Source organism: Anabrus simplex, chromosome 5, assembly GCF_040414725.1.
Source record: "Anabrus simplex isolate iqAnaSimp1 chromosome 5, ASM4041472v1, whole genome shotgun sequence".
Taxonomy (NCBI): domain Eukaryota; kingdom Metazoa; phylum Arthropoda; class Insecta; order Orthoptera; family Tettigoniidae; genus Anabrus; species Anabrus simplex.
In genome coordinates this window covers 184,668,822-184,674,821 of record NC_090269.1, presented here as the reverse complement: position 1 = coordinate 184,674,821, position 6,000 = coordinate 184,668,822, and positions in this window count along the sequence as shown.

The window sequence follows — 6,000 nt, the reverse complement described above, 5'->3', positions numbered from 1 at the left end:
GGTACAGACCTCCCCCCTCCAAAAGTTCCTCCAAGGGGGGTAACACAGAAGAACATAAACTTTTGTTTGAAAACCAGGTCCAAGTTATGATGTTGATACGGAGATTAATTGCAGAAGCATTTATCAAAATTGTTGAAATTTGATTTGATCCAGTTTAAAAAATTCTCGTAGTAACAGCTGAAGTCATGTCTTTATGTTTGTAGAAGTTAAATTCAGAAGGAAATTTTTAGTTTTTAAAGTTAAGGAAAAATTTTCTAAGTCCACCAAATATTGACGTAGAATACCCAAGTGTTGTAATTGCTGATAGTAAATGTCCATGTAGTTGATTAAATAGAATGGCCAGACCGGCCGCTGCAGCTTGTGTCCAGAGGAGGCCGCTCGGACCCCTCAAGTACCCTGAGATACCGCTCGCCCGCACTATGGGAGGAGTAGTGGTGTAGAAGCACGCCGCGCCCTCGGTAAACATATACAGGCTGCGGGCCAGTAGCAGGTCGTGCGCCGCACATCAGCCTTGGTCGGGAGGAGGGCTCCGGCTCGCCGTACACTGGTCGACCTCGCTGGAGGAGAGGGGGCCCTTCCTCTATTCCAGTAGCGGTACGACGCCGCGCGGCTGCGGGGGCACTGAAACATTAAAGCTCGGCGGCAGAATTTCTGTTGGACCAGAATGATTTTAGGGTATATTCATTGTGGTGAGGTTGAGGGGCCAGCGGCGTGGAGATATTTATTTAATTCCCATAAGCCACTGTGTGTGGTGGAGCAGGAGACGGGAGCGTGGTAATGGCCGTGGTAAGGACAGAATGGCAGTTTAACTAATCGGGGGAGGTTTACAAAAAATGCTTAAATATAGAAAAATATTATACAAAGGGCAGAATGCCTGAAGAGAGAAAACTAAAAAAAATATAACCTTCATAATCCTTTCAAGATTATATGAGGCAAGTTAGCACAGAAATTATACAGGTTTCACCTGCGACAGATGAACCCTAAATATCCTCTCGGTGGCTGGATTGCTTAATAACAACGTAACCGGCGTAAGGAAATCGAGAATTATGCACGGCCCATGAAATCTGGGGGCAAGCTTGTCCGCGGGAACAAAATTCTTGATCATCACTTGGTCGCCTACCTTCAAATTGGTGGGTCTCCGTCCACGATCATATCTTTCCTTAATCTTTTCATGAGACACTTTAAGATTGGCTTTAGCCTTCTTCCAAAGATCTTTGATATTATCCGGATCTATTGTCTCGGGTAGAATGTCACTCAGAGACCAGAGGTTAGAGAGCGGCGTGTTGGGAACAAACTTGAACATCAAAGAGGCTGGAGTAAATTTATGTGATTCATGAACCGCCGAATTCAAAGCAAATGCTAACCAATGCAGGGACGTGTCCCACCTGGAATGATCTTCATGATGATAGGCAATAAGCGCGGACCTGAGATTACGGTTAACCCGTTCAGCCAGAGATGGCTGAGGGTAATAAGCAGAAGTAGTCACATGAGAGATGGACAGGTCAAAGCAGAATTTACGAAATAGATTAGATGTAAAAGCCTTAGCATTATCAGATACAATATATTGGCACGGACCAAAAGAAGCAAAGATAGAATTTAGACAAGTAATGGTGGACTGAGCGGTAGCCAGCTTAGTCGGAAATAACCAGAAAAATCTCGTAAAACCATCTACACATACAAAGATGAACTTGTTGGCATTTCCCTTCGACTGGGGGAAGGGTCCTACATAATCAATATACAGGCGTTCCATGGGGCGCGACGCTTGATGAGAAGATAACATGCCTACCTTGGTGGACATGGTGGGTTTACTAAGCAAGCAGGATTTACAAGCTTTTACTAGTTCACGGATTTCACCGTCCATACCTTTCCAGATGAACCTTTCACGAATCTTTTGACGGGTGTTAAAGATTCCAAGATGCCCCCCTAATGGGGTCTCATGATAATACTTGAAGATCATAGGTACAAGAACAGCTGGAACGACGACTTTCATCATCTTATCATGCCTCGAAGGGCAACATAGAATACCATTCCTCAGTACATAAGGGACAACATGTTCCCCAGAAGAAAGGGTTTCCATTATCGGAGCCAGCGTCGGATCTTCACGTTGGTATTTCTCAATATCCCTAAAGAGCATGGGAGCATCTGTTAAGATGGCATTAACATCAGATAGTATGGACTCGGGAGGTGATGAACTGTCGACCGGTTCAAGGGTCTCGACGTCGTTGGAAAACATACGGCTGAGTCCATCGGAAACAACATTTTCGGTCCCTCTGATATGCCTGACATCGAATTGGAAGGCAGAAATTCGGATGGCCCAACGGGCTATACGACCAGTACGACGCGGCCTACCTAAGACCCAGCTTAAGGCTTGATTATCTGTCTCTAGGTCGAATTTGACATATTCCAGATAGAGACGTTACTTTTCTAAGGCGAATAAGACTGCCAAACCTTCGAGCTCATAGATGGAATACTTGGCTTCTTGAGCCGATAGAGTCCTGGATGCATAGGCGATGGGTCGCCTCCCTAATTCAGTCTCTTGAAGAAGGACTGCAGCTACTGCTGACGACGACGCGTCAGTTTGGACGATGAATTTCTTTGAGAAATCAGGCATAGCAAGGACAGGGGCATTACAGAGAGCTAATTTAAGATTTTCAAAAGCGGCTTGTTGAGAAGGTCCCCACTCGAATTTGATGCCTTTCCTACGAAGAAGGTTCAAGGGCGCCGCTCTATTAGCGAAGTTAGGAATAAACTTCCTGAAGAAATTCAACATACCAATGAACCTGGCGATACCTTTAATGTCCTTGGGAGGTTTAAAATCACGGATGGCCTGTGTTCTAGAATGATCGACGGCAACACCATCAGGTGACACAATATGCCCTAGGAATGACATGGAGGGCTTAGCAAAGGCAACCTTGGACAACTTGACAGTTAACCCAGCCTTACGAAGGCGATTGAGAACTTCTCGCAGATGATCTAGATGTTCTTCAAAGGTCTCCGAAAATACGACGACATCATCCAAGTAGAGATACAAGTACTCAAATTTGATGTTGGAGAAGACCCTATCTAGCAGCCTAGTGAGTACAGCTGCTCCCGTGGGGAGCCCGAAAGGTACGCGGTTGTATTCATACAAATTCCAATCCGTGGCAAATGCTGTAAGATGTTTAGACTCTTCCGCTAGGGGAATTTGATTGTAGGCCTGATTCAGGTCCAAGATAGTAAAGAACTTGGCCTTACGAAACCACGAAAAACAAGAATGAAGGTCAGGCAGGGGCACAGATTGTAACACCACCTTCCGATTGAGAGCACTATAATCAACGACAGGCCTGAAGCCCCCTTGGTGTTTCGGGACTAGAAAAATAGGCGAAGAATACGCCGACTTAGAGGGCCTAATAATACCATCCTTCAACATCTCATCGATGATTTCTTTCACAGCCTTCATTTTAGGTGGAGATAGCCTATGTGGTGGAAAACGGACAGGAATCGAATCCGTGACCTCAATTTTGTATTCAATAAGGTCAGTAACACCAAGAGTATCAAAGAACACCTCTGGAAACGACTGACACAACTTACGAATACTATCAGCCTGCTCCTCAGGTAGATGTCTAAGGTCCAACAATATCTCATCCTGGGTAGGCGAAATAGATGAACATGACGCAGAATTACATTTTAACAATGGGATTTTACAATTGGAAGCAAATTTGAATGTGCACGACTTACTCTGAAGATCGAGCACAAGACCAGTGTGAGAAATGAAGTCCGCTCCCAGTATGATGGGGCAAGACAAGTGCTTAGCCACAAACAGTTTGATTTTCCATGTAAATTTAAAAATACGAATTTTGACCTGTAAAGAACCTAGAATTTCTAATGGAGATGAATTAGCCGAAACATATTTGACTGAAGAGAAACAATAGTCAGGAAGTTTACAAACAGATTTCAATTTTGCATACCATTCACCCAAAATAATAGAACAAACACTGCCTGAATCTAATAGAGCTGTTATAGGCTCATTATTTAACTCAATTTTAAGAAAAGGAACCGGTGCGGGGGTATCTGCCGCAATCCTAAAACACTCTTTGGGGCATTCGAAAGATGAATTTGACGACTGAACGTTCCCTGAATTTACGACCTGTTTGCCAGGGGCTGAGCCTTGGGAAGCAGAATTAGTCGACACAGCCGAAGCCGCTAGTCACTTGGTATTATTGGCATTGGTGGGATTTGCACCAGAGGTTGAGCAGGAGGGGGTGCTATTTGAATTTGGGCAATTCTTGGCGATATGTGAGGAAGCCCCACATTTAAAACAGCCTTGTGATGAACCAGCTCCATTATTTGCCCTACTAGTTTTGATCAATGGACATTTATTGCGAAGATGGTCAGGCGACCCGCAAGCATAACATTTACGGGATGTGACTGGTCGGCGAGGTGGAGGCCGAGTATTACTAAAAGAAGGCGGGGGTTCTTTCGCGACGCGCAAGGAATCGGCGTATCTAACTCCTTCCGCTGAGACGGCCAATGCTTCAAGTTCAGAGAACGTTTGCGGGCACGCCGCGAAACACAAATATGACCTATAGGATGGTGAAATGCCTTCCACAATAGCTTGTACAATTTGATCCTCAGGGAAGTGAAGAGCAAACACCCTAGTATAGAATTTAATATCTTGGATGAAATCTGCCAAGTTTTCATCCAAGCGCTGTACCCGATAGTAGTACTTCTGAATATGGGAGGACCTTGCCCTAGCCGGGATGAAGTTAGCTAGCAAGTGGGCGTGGAAGTCTTCGATCGATGATTGCTCGGCAATGGCTCTAACTATTTTGTCTGATAGAATACCAATTGCATAAGGATAAATTATCTGTAAAATTTGACACGGAGAAAGAGAAAAAACAAGGGCATGATCTTGAAATTCAACTAAAAACCTTAAGAATGCAATAACGTCACTGGTGGTATTAACAGAAAACTTAGAGATACCTCTGAGCAACATAGCTAATGGATGAGGCAAGCTGCTGAACCCCGGTGACATAGTAGGTAAAGGTTTCAGTGGCAAAGACGTTAATTCAGAACGTACATTATTCAACGATGCACGGCGTTCCGACTCGTTGTCCAATGGGGCAAAGATCGTTTGAGCTCCAACGGTTTTCCTATTGACTTCTCCCTTAGGAGGCTCTTCCTCACTACCTACATCCACCGTAGCGGGTTGATCAGTTTTGGGAGGAACTTCCCCAGTTAACAATTGAGTGACCTTATTAGATAATTCAGAAATATTTTCAAGCACCGTACTAGCTTCCTTCCTCTGAACGTCATTCAACTTTAGAGACAACAGATCGTTAACTCTATTTGAAAAATGAAATAGCCTGGCTTGCACACGCTTAATTTGATTAGGAGAAGGATCATTTTCGTCAAAAAAACTAACTACAGATGCTAGCCCAGTAATATTCTCGAGTTCGTGGGAAGAGAGTCGTCAATTTCTTTCTCTCCCAAAGTGGGGATGGAAATGGGCAAATCAAGGGACTCTCTAAGCCTGTTTGTGTCTACTGCAACCGTGCCTCCAGATTGCACATTTCTGATAGTTAACTCATAGATCAACTCCTCCTTGCGCAAATAGTTAAGATGGAGAACATCGCGAGGGCCGGGCATGATGACAGAACAATTTTGAAAAAGGAAAATTTAAAAAATTCCAGCAACTGAGAAAATTGTTAGAGTTCGAATTAAAACAATGTTTAGCCGTCAAAAGGGGCTAAATTGAGACCCATTCAACCACGCTCTGCTACCACTTGTTACGGAGTATTCCGTGGTAGTTAGAGGTGAAAGAAGGTGCGGGTGTGAACGGGTCTCAAGCTACGAAATTAAAGTTAATGTAAAACTTAACAAGGCTATATTTTCTTTTCAAAATTAAGAAATAACAGGCATGGCAGGTACAGAGTAGCAAGGCAACAAAAGTATAGTTACAATATTTACCGGATTAGGGCTTCGCGCCCCGACTTCACAATTCTTGGGCAATCAGCCCAA